The sequence below is a fragment of the Epinephelus lanceolatus genome, chromosome 2, assembly GCF_041903045.1.
Source record: "Epinephelus lanceolatus isolate andai-2023 chromosome 2, ASM4190304v1, whole genome shotgun sequence".
NCBI lineage: Eukaryota > Metazoa > Chordata > Actinopteri > Perciformes > Serranidae > Epinephelus > Epinephelus lanceolatus.
This window is the reverse complement of record NC_135735.1, coordinates 24,656,060-24,669,750: the sequence shown is the minus strand read 5'-3', so window position 1 is coordinate 24,669,750 and position 13,691 is coordinate 24,656,060. Positions and strand designations below refer to the sequence as shown.

The 13,691-nt window shown below is 39.7% G+C and overlaps 1 protein-coding gene across 8 annotated transcripts in view; it reads left to right on the top strand.

Moving 5' to 3' along the window:
• Window positions 1-670: 670 nt before the first annotated feature.
• Window positions 671-13,691, top strand: part of tead1b (TEA domain family member 1b) — a 71,105-nt gene continuing 58,084 nt past the window's right edge. For 2 of the 8 annotated variants that reach the window (XM_033611099.2, XM_033611023.2), the window contains exons 1-2: window positions 677-900; window positions 1,377-1,518. The gene's annotated coding sequence lies outside the window, so the exon portion shown is untranslated. Of the gene's footprint in view, window positions 901-1,376; window positions 1,519-13,691 lie in introns of all 8 variants that reach the window. The other 6 variants (XM_033611185.2, XM_033611274.2, XM_033611367.2 and 3 more) reach the window with 4 other exon arrangements.

Sequence of the window (13,691 nt, the reverse complement as noted above, 5' to 3'; positions counted from 1 at the left end):
GAGGTGTATTAAATCAATCAATAAGAGTTATACAAAAATAAAAGAATATAGTAACCAGTGACAATGCAATATAAGACATGTTGAGCTTCTTTTTTTTAACTCCTGCAATTTTTACATCTTTTTTATTTTATTCCTGTATATCTCTCTTGTATATTTTAAATTTTGCTACTACTTATTTTTGTATACTGTTTATATTTCTAGATTCTCATATGTTTTATTTTGATCTGTTTTTGTCTTCTCGTATTTTACTTTTTTAAAATATTTTTTATTTGTATTTTATTTTATTTTTCTATCTATCTAGACATCTAGACATATCTCAGATTGTGAGAACTTTAAGTATATTTTAATGTCGATAATTTCAGTTGTAACTGAGTATTTCTACGCCACAGAGTTGCTACTTTTACTTTTAATAGTTTAAATATATGTTAATGTTGATAATTTCAGTTGTAACTACACCGTACTGTTGCTACTTTGACTCAGTGTAAAGGTGTGAACACCTCCTCCACCCCTGTCAGAGAGGGACTTTGTTCTGCACTGATAAGTGTGTTCGGATCGATGCTGTAAAATCTGAGCTCGGCGGTGTCCCTGAAGGCGTCAGTTCTCGGGATGTTTTGTACCCTCCCTGTCCCTCCTGCTGCTGCCGCTGCCCAGGCTGGCTGCTGGGCTCGGGATGACGCCACCTCTCGCTCCGCCCCGGCGCAAACTCGCTCTTTGCGTTCATTTCATTCCTCTTCTCATTCCGAGCATTCTTCGCATCTCTGTCAGTGCGCGAAGCGATTCACCTACACCTTCCTGGCTGGCCCAGAAACACCAGAATAACTTGACATAGTGAAAAAAAATACCCCGTAACATCCCATTACTCAGAAAAGGGACATTTGTATATGAGATATCAATAACGAGGTAAGTTTCAATGGTAGTTGCAGGTATCCAAACTGGTTGTAGACTTCTGCTCGTGGAGGTTTTAGTTGACGTCTTTGGGAAATATTGGACTATTTATTTAAGGAAAAAAAATGTCGGCTTATTTTAGGTGTTTACTCTTTCTCCCATGTCGTGAAGTAACGTTAGGTCGACTGTTTCCATCGCTCAGATACATGGCCGATTCCGGTCGCTGTTTGCAACAGGGTGCTCACTTTGAACACTCACTGTTGTAGCTTTGACATAGCAGCGAAAATCTTTGACATTTTTCACATTTTTTGTGAAGAAGCCCGACCATACGCCCCTATAAAGAGCCTCACAGGCCGGCTGCTCCCGTGTCGGAGCCCCACAAAGTCCCAGCGGCATCGGGATGAAGTGAAAAAAAAAATACACGGCACGAATAACGAATTTTTTGGACAAGATGACGATTGAAAACGTTGCTGTTCTCCTCTCCTCCGTAGTTGGCTCAGCCGGGAGTTGTTGGGAGATTTCACCGGAGCATTTACGGACCACCTCGGAGGAGAAGAAGAAGAAAGCACGGTGGAGAGACTTGTTGCTTCAACACGCTGCTTTTGCTTTTTTAAATCGCCGTCGAAGTTCTGTGTAAGTACATGTTTTAATGTTTGTTTGTCAGCGCTCTCGGCACTGTGTATGTGTATGTGTGTGTGTGTGTGTGTGTGTGTGTGCGTGCTCCATGTTGTTACTGTAACTCTAAACGGAACCCAGTGAACTGGAGGGAAAGGTTAGCTTAAACTCCTTGTATTGTTTGCTGCATTAAAGCTCCTGTCTGAGCAACTTACACCTCAAAACTTACACTTTAAAGAAAACAATGGTGTATATTGCTTTATTAAACATGTGTTTGCATCACTTTAGTGCTTTAAAATCGTATAAAAATAGCTAAAGTCTGATTGAAAGTGGAAATGTAGCATTAATTTGTGTTTGTGCAGCTTTTATTTGAGGTTTCCTTCATTGTTTCCCTTTTCCTTCCTCCACTTTGGGAAGTGCCTGCTCAGCTAAAATTCCCTCCAACTGTATGCCCAGCTGTGTGTCACTAAATTTCACTCCTGACAATGATTTCATAACTTTTTTTGAGGACTCTGGGAAAATTACACAGGCTGTTATGCAAAGGCAAAGGGAGGGATGAGAGTAAGTCCCAAAGCTTTCATTAGCAACAGTAAAGTTGGCTTAAAAAGTGGGTGTACACCCTGTTGCACCAAACACTGAAGGATCTAGTCTTTGTGCCAGACTTTTTGGTTAGTCTCCATTTGTTTGGTTTTTTTGTACCCCTGACACCTCACTGGATATTTGCTGCTTTGAACAAACAGCCTGGTCAGGTCGTCAGGCCACAGTTTACACATCTCAGATATGCTGCTGTGATTCAATCAAGGTGTCTCTCGTTAATTCAGCTGTGAGTTATGAAATCCATTCTCCTGTGAGCTCTACACTTGTGCCATTTGTAAGTCAGCTGTAGTCACACACATCTTGACATCTCATGGCTTCACTTGTGTTCAGGAAAATAATACCTCTCTTAAAAACAAGATTGTGAAACTTAGAGTTTTGTGTTATTGCAAGCGTAGCAGACGAAGTGACACAACTGAGCACAAGCTTGAACAAAATCCACTTTCCATCCCTACTACTACTATTGCTGCTACTACAAGTTTTTGGCTACAGCACCTACAGCCTCCCACCCCTTTTTGTTTTTAATGTGTAAGCAGCTGGTTATGGCAAGTGCACACGTTCTCTGCTTTTATAGTGTAAAACATGCGTTTTCTTGCAGTTAACTGCTGCTTATGAGACAGAAAAAGACAAGAAAAAGACAACGTTTTTGTATTTAATTAACGTGAAAGGGCTCTTATCATTTCCAGGAAACAGTCTGAGTTGCAGTCAGGCGTAACCCCAGACATGTCACAGTGTAAATCTGCTGGCTTGGGAGAAGAAAAAAAATTAGGGGTAGAAATAGATGCTTTGTTTTCAGCTTATGCAACCAGTGGACCTGTTGGACGAAAGCCTGCATAACATTTGTGCAAGAATAGGATGTTGTCTTTGTTTGACTGTATGAGGCTTTACCTTTGGAACCAGGAGTTTCTTAACTCCCTCTGCTTTTTGATGCTGCACATTAAGCACCATATGTAATTTGTTAAAGAGAATATGACATAGATATGTTAGCAGCTATGATGAAACTGAGCCTGTGTCTTTGTGTGTATTATGATAAGGCTATACTTTTAAATAATTTGGAATCAGTCATGGCAAAAAAATCCCAGCCCTTTACACTGACTTGTATTTATTTTTTAATGACATGCATAAGCGAAATTTAAGCAGACACAGACTGTGGATGTATTGCATCATAGGCTACACAGACGATAACTTTACTACAGTGTTGGTTCAGGTTTTGCTGCCTTGGTGAGCTCTGTGTGGACACAATAATGTGCTAATGTGAAGCACAGATTGAACTGTGTTACTAACTGGAGCAGGATATTGTTTGAGGGTTGCTGACTTTAAGAAAACCATATTTTGGCCAAACATTTATCGCACGTCTTTGCTCATTTTATGCTTCGCAAGAAAGCATGGCAAATATCAGTGCATGCTTGTGTTTGTCTCATGAGCCTGGCATCATGTGTGCACTCACATTAGTCTACTTACTGTATACATTTTCATGTATTTGAAATTGTTTAAAGCTCTTATTTCAGCGCAGGCTTTGCATACACTGACAGAACACGGCTATTATGACACCAGGGAACATACTTAGTGTTGTAAATAAACACTGATACTGCCGGTGAGGCTAAATCTATGAATGACACCGAAGAGACGATCCAAACTGTCCCTTTAGCCCCTGAAATTGTCATTAGCTTAATTTTTTTAGAATAACCACAAATGGTTCCTGGCTGTCTTTAATTATAGCACATTAGGAGGTGCAGTCTGTGTATGAGCGTCATAACTCACTGCTGAGGAGAAGCACCTGTGTCGTCCGTGCCTTGTGCAACAGGTGCCTTAGAGCAGTGATGTATTCATACTCTCAGGATGGAGTCTCGTTAGAAAATATCATTTTAATTCCACTTGTAGTAGTTTAAAAATTATTATTTTTACTGGAGTTTGGATGGCTACATGCAAATATACATTTTATACGGAAGTGTAATAATTGAAATGGTAACTGCCGTCAGGTTATCAATTAATTTGACACACTCTAATGTGAAGCAGTCTTATTTCTTATTTAGCAGGTGTTTTTTGTGCACAGATGAGACATCTTTATTTCCCTGTCTTCAATTTTGGTTTGTCGGTTGCACCTTTGTCAACACTTAAATTAGTTGTTATGGTTTTGATGAGATGTTTTCATGTCTCAAATTATATTTGTTACTGACGACGGTTAAAAGCTTTTGTAGTTCTCAGCTTTTGCATTGTTTTTTGGGCTGCACTCTTTACCATTCGGGTATGAACGGGATATTGATTTTAGAAATAAAGCCCTCACCCGACTGAAAATACAAACGTACGTGCAACAAGGCATGTTTTCTATTTGTAGTGAGGGGCCTGTGAAATTCCTCATGGGAATGTGAGCGCATTATGTGTCCCATGTTTTAATTGAAATGATAATACACGATATTTTTTTTTTTTGTTATGAAAATTCCAGGCTAGAAAAAAAAAAATCTGTGATCTGTAATTGAAGCTGGACACAGAGTCATTAATTGTGTAATTAGATGTGATGTGTGGCAGGGATAGAATCACATCAAAACATCAGTGTTCTCTGCGGTCAAAGCACGCTTTAAAAAGAGGACACTCCTGCAGGCTTCCAGACCGTGTGTGCCCTGAGGTAAACCCTGGTCTAGAAAGGGAATTTTAGAGTATGCGCTGCTGCTCAGCAGTTTGAGCAGGGCCCACTGAGGCCAGCGGAGAGTGCCACCAAAAAGGAAAAGCTGGCTCAAAGCCACTGACGTCATCTTAGTAAATCTGCTTCAGTACTGCAGCCATAAAATGACTGCCAGCTACCGAATGCACTTTGGCCCTGTCAACCACCTTAGTAAGTGCAACACAGTTTTTTTTCCTCTTTGTGCATACTTATGGAAGACAGGCTGTATTTTTGTCTGCTCCCGTTTTTGCTCAAGTTATAGCAGCGCCCGTTCATTCAAAAGGAACAAGTCATGTTTGAGCCTCTCTAGTTCTACATAAAGCACCGAATGATTAAACTTCTCTGACCCTTTTGAAGGCTTACCACTTTAATATTACAGCCTTGTAATTTCTACCATATGGCAATCAAAGTCGTTCTTGGAAAACAGCATTTAGACAGTGTAATGTCTTAACCACTCATAACTGACATGTAGCTCCTCAGAAGTTATTAAGAAGCCGGGACGTGTATTTTTCTACCTATTCCTCTTTGGAATAAAAAGACAAATAAATGAGCTGCCTCATGATCATACACAGATGAAAAAAAGCAATATGTACTCCATGAATCATTAGATGAGTCAGTTTCTGAAACCACTATAAACATTTTGAGTTCTTAACCACAATGAAAGCAGGAAATCTCAGCTTCAACAACTTCCTTTCTCAGTGCTGGCCATGGTGGTGTTCAGCTTTCCACTAGTGAAAGGAAACCCATGGAACAAAGGCACACAGTCACTTCATTTACTGAAACTGTGTATAATTTGTGGCTTGTATTCAAATGTGGGTTATTCAGTCTCTCTGGCACAGTGTTCCCCAGTCGTTGCTTGTAATAAATTTCCACAAGACCTTTCATCAATGGTCGCTGTATTGTTATCATGGCTGACACAGATCAGGCAGGCTCTCTCTCTGCCCTGAAGGTGCCCTGGATTCAGTGGAGGCACAGATAGACTGGAGGGTAAGCTCCCAACATTAATATGCAGGCTGTGCCCGGTAAATTAGTTTGGAATCCGAGCCGGGACACAGCGATGGAGAGCTGCATTGTCCAAACTTTTCTGTCTCTGTTTAGTCTGTTTAATGGACCCAAATAGACATTTTCAACAAGGAGTCTTGTTGGTTTGTAATTACATCATCAACAAAGGTTAGCTGTGCTGACAACAAACAATACATCTTCATTATCCCATGTTTTTTTTTTAAATAATTTGTTTAGTCAAATTAATAGATAAGCTGCTGATATTGTATATTTTGTCAAAAAGCATGAACAAAACTAAAGGTGTGCCAATCCATCTCTCATATTTCCTTTTTCTCACCAAAATAAGCATGTGTATGCGGGTTTTGTAAACGCAGGAAAACCTGTTTAAATTGGCAATAGACTGCTTTGCCATTGCCAGGAGGCAAGACAGGTGTACGCAGATGAGTATGCTTTTTTTTTTTTTTTTTTTTTTTTTTTGGAAGTGTCACGTTCGACATCATGGCTGGAAAACAGTGTAGTAAGCAGTAGAAAGCAGCATGAAGGCCAGTGTAAATGCCACGACGGTTACTTTTTTTTATATCAGTGACTTTATTCACTCTCTCTCAATCTTGGTGCAGACTTAATTTTGAACGATATTCGAGTGCTGCTTGAACGGAGAAGGATGGTGTTTTTGTGGTGGCATGTTATTGTATCGCATCGGCAAAGGGGCTAAAATTAGCATGCCCACCTGGGTGTTGTATTTCCATCTCTGCTGATTGGTGCTGGAACCAATAAATATCCATGACAACCCTAGAGTCATTTATACCAGAAGTGAATGCCAATTGTTACCTTTCTAAATACAAAAGCCAGGCCTGAGTGTTTTTTTTTTGTGTGCAGTGGGATAGTGTCTATATTTTGCGACTTCCTGTCTGTGGCCCTCAGTCTATTTGTTTCTATTAAAGATGTAAATCACCAGGTCACAAATATATATTTTAATTTTCTAAAAAGTCTAAATGATTTTCTAGAACAGCTGGGCACTGTAGTTTTTAGCAGAAGTTCCTTCAACAGCAGTAAGTGAAATATCTGTTGGAGACTATTTTCAGCTGCGGATTGATACGCACTTAGTGCTTTCGTGAATACGTAACACAGCAGAATGTTGCACATAAGACTGAGTCAAAACTACAGTGCTCACGTTCAATGTCATAAAAGGAACATATCATCCAGCGATGTGACCCATTCATGCGTTTTTACCAGTTTTAGCACAATAATAGAGTTTTATGGCACAGCAGGATAAGCAGTGATGTTGATAGGTTTTCAGTGTAGTGAGCCCCGGGAACCTGCAGCTGGTCACTTGAGAGGTTTCCAGTAAAATTTGTGTTTTTGACAAATTGTAGTTTTAAACTTATTTGTTGTTATATGGTTCTAATAGCGGTCATATTCAAGCATGTTGAAAATGTACCGGAAAATAAAAAAATAACTTTAAGCACCTTTGTAAAACCATAGGCTGTATATGTATCTTTACATTAAGTCTTCTTTGTACAAACCATCATACAAATGTCACATCTTGAGCTGAATTCAGAGAGCACCAAAATCATCCCCCACCGACATTGCAAGAAAAAGGCGGCGCACCAGCTTCAAATTGCAGGAGATGGCGATGGGTGGGTCGATGGCCAGGTATCAGATCTGTGCAGAGCACTGAACTAAAAACACCAACACATCACCGACAGTATGATAATAACATCCAAAACACAAGTTTCACTCTCAGTACTTTCTGTGACATAGGCAATAGTTTCAAAATAAGTAAGGTCATGTGACGCCAGTGTCCTCGATGTAGCTTTATCAAGGAAAATAATTTTTGATTTAGCTTTAGTTTGGTAGAGTGTAATGTACTGCTGGTGAATGGTGAGTGGTGAAAAGGGTGGCTTAAATACCAGGAAGTCACAGGATTTTGATTTCTTTTTACATAGCTGACCTGATCAAAAGTATTTTGAAACTGTGCATGGCTAAAAAGTTTAAAAGGCAAACAACCTGCGCTGAATTGGTATACTGTGTGCAGACATTATTCATTTCCATGGTATTTTGTGTTCACAGTCTTCATTTATTAGTGACATTTCCCTTGGTTATTCTGTTTATACTTGTGAAAAGTTTTAATAGGCCCTTTAGTGAGATTTATAAAGTTTATTATGTACCATAACTTAGTCTCAACTGTCTACACTAACATTTAAGGTCAAACAATTTTGTTTAGTCTGTGCTTCAGGTACAAATAAACAGATGAATGACCAAAAAAAGCTCAACTTCCTAGAGCTAGGCAATATGTTGTTTTAGCATCAAATGAACCTGTTGACTATCATATCTCAGAATATATTCATTCCCAAAATACAGTCACACTATATGTAATTGGGAAGTAATAATTAAAAAAACTACAATCATTTGAATCACAGTTGATTTTGGCAGTTTCAGCTGTCTGCGTAGCACCTCTTAGGAGGCTGTTTTATGACTGATGAGTCCAGTGTGAGAAAAATAAAGGAGAGAAAAAAGATGGATGCTGAGAGACAGAAAAGACAGAAGTATATGAGGGGATAAATGATGGCTACAGAAGAAGAAGAAAAGAGATGAAAGTCGGTGTGAATTGGCAGAGCCAAATGCAAATGGTGGCCTTCATGCTCATCACTGTGATTTGTTTTTTCATGCCCATCCGCACGCGTCCTGAATGAGCCAGCGGCCAGCTCTCGGCCTGCTCTGCTCTCATAACTGTCAGGAGATCCTTTATCTGACGGACCTTTATTTACAGCTTTAATTTCCTGAGCTTTATGTGTTCCGCTCGCACTCCACACCACGGTGACATGGGCGTATGCTGTCTGGAATGCACTGCAAATTTTTGATAGGCAAATGTCTTCTGAGCTTTCATTACATTTCATGTTTGAATGGTGAATTGTGTTTTTTTCTATTTTGGCAGGACGAGGATGTATCCTCAGAAGGAGAAATTTTTGTGTCTTCGAATTACAGTCAATCTTCCCTCTGTTGTTCAGAGTGAAAGACCTTTAGCCGACATATCTGATGTTGTCCAGGTCATGTTGTTGCTACCTGTTTCTCAGTCTGCGGCAGGTAGAGAGGGCTGCTTTGACAGAACCTGTAAATCAATCCTATTCTCTGGCAAACAAAGATTGATCCCACAGTGGCCTGATGGTTGTTGGGCGGTGGGATCCAGGCCTCAGATCTGAGTGGGATGATATCAGACAGATTCACGGCATCTCAGCCTGCAGGTTCAAAGAGGCATGAAATAAACACTAGGCCATTGCCAATAACAGAGGCGGCATAAGTAAGCTTTCTAGCCTCTCCAGTGGACCTGCGGAAATTGGTATTGAAAACCTTGTTTATTCATTCATCTGTACTCCAAACCTGTAGATTTATTCATGAAACCTAAAGGAAAAATCCAATACAGAATCAATAGTTTTGTCCTGACATTCTTGTGTAGTTTGGTGACATACTGTAGTCCGTTTGGAGATGTTTCTGACATGTTTGTGGTAATTAAAAATTTCCAAGCCATACACCCCTTTATATTTTCTTAAATGAAATTGCAGCAGGTTAAGTGTGTGCTCCAGTTTTTTTTAATTAAAGTCCAGGGCTCACATTCACCTGTTTAGTTGATTTTTATTTATTTGAACACTGGCTGCATGCCTCAACTTAACCTTGTGTGGTAAAGCTCTCTAAATAAATTCAAAGGGTACTTCCATAGATTTTTGATTAATTTTATTTTGCCCTGTAACAGCATCTCAAGGTCCTCAAAGACCTGCTGTCAAAGACTTGATTCCACAAACATGCTTCTCCTGAGGTAATTAATTTGTTCAAAATCTAAATGGAATTTCAGTCATTGCAAATGTTCATAGTTCGTTACTTGTATTTCAAAATGGAATATTTTTAATAATTATGCAAAGGCCGGAATATGTCTTTACAGCAAGCTGAAAATGTTGAGTTTTGAAATCACATGGTAATTATAGTTTTACACACTGTGGCCTTAACTACTGTGGGCCATTATGGGGTGCACAAAAGTCATTCACAGAATCATTATTGCACCCTCTGAGATAACGGCACAAAAGCTCCACATGGAAAATTACATTTGAGACCTCTCATCTGCTATTTCATTACCTTGCTCTGTCTGATGGGTGAAATGGGTTCTCTTAATTTAAGGAGCTGGATTCCAGCTTGGTGAGTGGTTTATGTAATCTCACGGTAAGTGTAATTTCCCATAATGCCATGTCACAGCTACTACTCTGCTTAGCTACTACATTCACTTATTGCATCGCAGGCCATCTCCATCCTGCATCTCACAAATAAGACCATTTCTATGGTGTTCGCCCTGCAAAGACAGAAGTATGCAATTATCTGTAAGCCACAAGTGTTTCTATGGATGACATTCATACTTTCTTTTGACGGACATAATTAGTCCGCAGATTCTGAGGCACTAAGAGACCGTCTGCATTGACAACCCTGCCACGTTAGATACATGTTGCACACGGCAAAAGCATCCAGTTGATGTCACGGGATGCTAAGAAACAAATCCTTTTTTGAGGATGGGGATGACATTTATCCTGTGTTATTTCACTGTCTGTACGGGGACAAGTCAACAAACCCCATCCTCATTTGACATGAGAAGATAAAGACAACAGGGTTACCAGTTTAATACATCAGTCTGTTGATGTTCTGTTTACTGGTATGTAAAAGAAAAAGTACGCACTCACCATTTTCTCTGCACACATAAATAACCCTACCCCACATCCTTTTCCTCCCTCACTGCAAACACTCATTTCCTCCTCCACATCCCACATTATATTGGTAATAATTTGACATTTTATAAACAACATTGTAGTTTCAATAGCGCAGCATCGAGGTACAAGAGTTGAATGAATGAAAAAAGGTGGAATAATAAGTAACAGTAAAATCCAAACAGTAAAATATCTTGAACCCACGTACACTATATAAGAACTGGTTCTAAAGTACAAAGCACAGTGAGTCAGTTAATGTCATAATGAAGGAGTAGCATTAATTTGAACATATAATGTAAACACATGTAACCTTTCGTAGCAGAAGTTCTCATCATGTTACCAACAATTTAAGATTCCATACGTTAAATGACTATCAAATGCTTCAATGACTTATTCATGACTGCTAAATTGTTGCGCTCATATTTTATTCTTGTTCATATAAATGATTAGTTTGCACATTCTCCAGAAATCTGTTATTCGCGGCCACCAAGCTAAAGTTAAAGTTAGTTTTTATCAAACTGAGGACACTTTGTGATTTTGTTGAAAATGAATTCTCAGTGTTTAAGAAAGGATCAGGATAGTTTGAAAAAAAAAAAGGAGCCAGAAACATTATTTGGACATCTTTTGAGGCATTGTGCTGCTTGAATAAAAAAACAGCTACCAGTTTGACCTAAAGGAAAGAGTAGATGTGAGGTGATGTGTGACACACAGCTGGGTTGTTCTTGGACAAAATGTAAAAGTGATAGTTTGAGAACGTCTGTGTGGCTTGCAGGTTAAACTTTTATTACTTCACTTGTGAGTGAAACTTCAGATTTAGCTTGTTGCCCTTTTTATACAAAGACTGTGCTAAAGGGCCGCTACAGGTCCCTTCTTAATGCGACTTTTGCATTTTTACTCAGAACCAAACAATGGTGGCATCACGCAGCTCCAGTGTGTGATCTCAAACAGTATATCCCCTTTTCCACTACACAAAAACCCACTAACACCTGCTAACATCTGGCTTTATAATGCAGTGGCAAAGGTTTTAATTGGCATTCACACCCGGGTCAAATGACTCCGTAGTAGTCACAGGTATTTATCGCCTACGCCTCTGATTGGTATTGATGGGAACTCAACACCTGTGTGAACGTACTAATTTTAGCTACTTGACTGGCGAGATGCAATGAGGTGCCACCACAAAATATTGTCCATCTACACCCAAGTAGCACTCAAACATTGATCCAAATTTATCTGCACCGAGTTTGAAAGAGACTGATTACTGATGAAGTAAGAGATATATAAAAAAAAAGACGTAATCACAGTTTTCACTGGACTCTGTTCTCCTCTCTACTGTTTACCGACCTAACCTGGCCATGACTTTGAACGTGACACACCAAAAAAAAAACCACACACTGAAAGGCTTATTGGTCTGCTGGTCTGCTCCTGAGCTATGTACGCAGCACTGATCTACTGGCAATGGGAAAGGAGTCTGTAGCCTTTTTTTAGTGGGTTTGCAGAGGTTAAAAAAAAACAGCTAACACATGCTACTTTTGGTGCAAAAGGGAGGAATAAGCTGGCATCCCGGAAGCAAAAAAGGTGTGACAACAGTGTCAGCCTCTGTTGTGACATATGACATGTGTCGGCAGCACTTAATAAACCATAACAATGGCATAACATGGCAATAACCATCCTTTACCGTTCGCAGATGATCTCGTTCTCTTCTCGGAGGGTAAGGAGCTTCCGTATCCCATAGTAATTACAATTTGCAGACATGTTTTGCGATGTTCTTATTCTTTGAGTTAGCTGCTCGCTGCTGCTAGCTGCTTTCAAAAACCTCCTGGCGGGAGTTCACACGCACAAGACGTCATCAAATGTCACACCTGTCCCGTCCATGGTCCTGTCCTGCCGCCTGTCCCTTTTACGCTGACATTGATTCGGTGTTGTACTGCCCCCGCTATTGGTTGAAGACAAGACAACTATGTCCCCCCATTCAGCGATTTTGCCTTTTATAAAGAATGGTGAGGCAGAAAAATGGAGCAAAATTCCCACATTGAACAGTCATTTTATCCAGTGTTGTCAGGTTTGTTGTTTGTGCTGGTTGACTTGTTTTATTTTCCCTCAGATGATAATCAGCATCCTGAAGACACATTTGATCTGATGTTAGAGAAAAGCCCTCAGGAGAAACATTGTTTATCGGGTCATTTTTGTAAAAGAGAAGTATTAATGTTTATCTGTTGCATGTTGAGTGATTTGGGACACACTCAGTGATCTAGCTACTTCAAGATTCTTGACATTTTACTTGCCTCGTTAAACGCTCTCTGAAACAGATTTTGGTTTAGGCACAATGGTTATATTGAGATGTTGCACAGCCTTTGTAGCTCCAGCATTTATTGATAGGAGAGCTGGTGCAGTTTTATACAATAAAATGGAGAACCAGTGCTCATAGAAAATAAATGCTATTTTTGAACGAGCTTTAGAAAGATACACATAATGTTTGCCAACTTTGGGATAAAAGTAGACTTATAGTTTTGAAGTTGTGGAAATGAGTTTGTGCTCAAGGATGTTTTAGTAGAATAGACATTATAAAGCTTTATTGAAACATGCTGGCAGCAACCTTAGAGAAAGAAATGTCAGTGCAATGTGCACAGCATTTTGAACAGTGCTTTAGCTGTTACAAGTATCAATGTAATTTAATGTTTGGACTTTGATGATGATAGAAACAAATATTTTCTTCAGAGCCCCATCTTGCTGTGAAAATGTAAGCTGGAAGTGATTATACGAGTGCAGTTCATCATTTGGTTGGGATGAGAGGAGCACATCTAGAAAGAGTCCCAGCCTGTTAGTGGTTGAAATGGGAATTTTTTTCCCCTCCCTCATCAGTTTGTGAGTTAGTTCTGCTGTGTCAGCAGTCGGCACACAAAAACGGAATTCAGTAAAAGCTCTCTCCGCTCTCTGGGAGTTTTTTTTTTCCCCCAACAGCTTGCTCCCATCCCCCCTTTCCCCCTCATGAACTGACATGCTGGAAGAAACATATGCTACTATTCCCACTTCCTGACAGCTTGTGCTGCTTGAATAGGATCCTGCTCAGGGAGGAAGCAGTTGTCTGGAAAGAAGGGAGAGATTGAGAAAAGAGAGAGACCTCAGTGAATTGTTAGTACAGGAAGTAAAACATAAAAGTATTTTGGATCTTGAATAAAGGCAGTAACAGTTTGACA